We start from the raw sequence: 1486 nt of genomic DNA, 5'->3' as shown, positions 1-1486 counted from the left end.
GACCCGGTGGTGTTGCCTCTGGATGAACAGGACCCCGATCGATCGAGTCGGTTGGGGCTGGATGAACATGACCCCGTGGAGGGCTGGATGAACAGGACCACCCCATGGAGGGCATCATGAACAGTAGACGGTGGACGGGTGCCCGTGGAGGGGTGGTTGAACAGGACCCCGTGGTGTGGAGGGCTGGATGAACAGTAGACGGTGGAGGGGTGGTTGAACAGTAGCCGGTGGAGTAGCGCGCGGTGGAGGCTGGATGAACAGGAGCCCGTGGAGGCTGGAGGAGGTCGACAGTGGATGAACAGTAGCTCGTGGAGGCTGGAGGGGGTCGACGGTGGAGATGAACAGTATCCTGTGGAGTCCCGTTTTGCGGTACGCCACACCACTCCCGATGAACAGGAACCCCGTTTCGACCGTAGCGCTCCAACACAAGTCCGTTTCCTTTGTTTTGCTGTACGCCACACCCCTCCCGATCAACAGGACCCCCGTTTCGACCATAGGAGGTCCGTTTCCTCCGTTTTGTGGTACGCCACACCCCTCCCGATCAACAGGACCCCCGTTTCGACCGTAGGAGGTCCGTTTCCTCTGTTTTGCGGTACGCCAGGCCTCGTTTCCATCGCCTCTTCCGTCCAAGCCCTCCCGATGAACATGACCACGAATTCCGTTCCGACCCATGAACACGACGACGACGCTGTTTCTCCGTTCCGACCCAGCCATGTACACAAGCCCTCGCCGTACATATGCGCGAGTAGGCGTTCGAGACCCCGCCCGTATGTACACATACGTGGCCGTATTTTCTTTCTTGCACCCTGGCCGCCTCTACTATGACACGTGCGCGCCTCTACATCCACCAGTATATATGTATTGAAGGAAATATGCCCTAGAGGCAATAATAATGTTATTATTTTATTTCCTTATATCATGATAAATGTTTATTATTCATGCTAGAATTGTATTATCCGGAAACATAATACTTGTGTGAATACATAGACAAACTAAACGTCACTAGTATGCCTCTACTTGACTAGCTCGTTAATCAAAGATGGTTATGTTTCCTAACCATAGACATGTGTTGTCATTTGATTAACGGGATCACATTATTAGGAGAATGATGTGATTGACATGACCCATTCCATTAGCTTAGCACCCGATCGTTTAGTATGTTGCTATTGCTTTCTTCATGACTTATACATGTTCCTATGACTGAGATTATGCAACTCCCGTTTGCCGGAGGAACACTTTGTGTGCTACCAAACGTCACAACGTAACTGGGTGATTATAAAGGAGCTCTACAGGTGTCTCCAAAGGTAAATGTTGGGTTGCCATATTTCGAGATTAGGATTTGTCACTCCGATTGTCGGAGAGGTATCTCTGGGCCCTCTCGATAATGCACATCACACAAGCCTTGCAAGCATTGCAACTAATGAGTTAGTTGCGAGATGATGTATTACATAACGAGTAAAGAGACTTGCCGGTAACGAGATTGAAC

Source organism: Triticum dicoccoides, chromosome 3A (genome assembly GCF_002162155.2).
Source record: "Triticum dicoccoides isolate Atlit2015 ecotype Zavitan chromosome 3A, WEW_v2.0, whole genome shotgun sequence".
NCBI lineage: Eukaryota > Viridiplantae > Streptophyta > Magnoliopsida > Poales > Poaceae > Triticum > Triticum dicoccoides.
The sequence above is the reverse complement of the archived record's forward strand: the minus strand, read 5'-3'. Positions refer to the sequence as shown.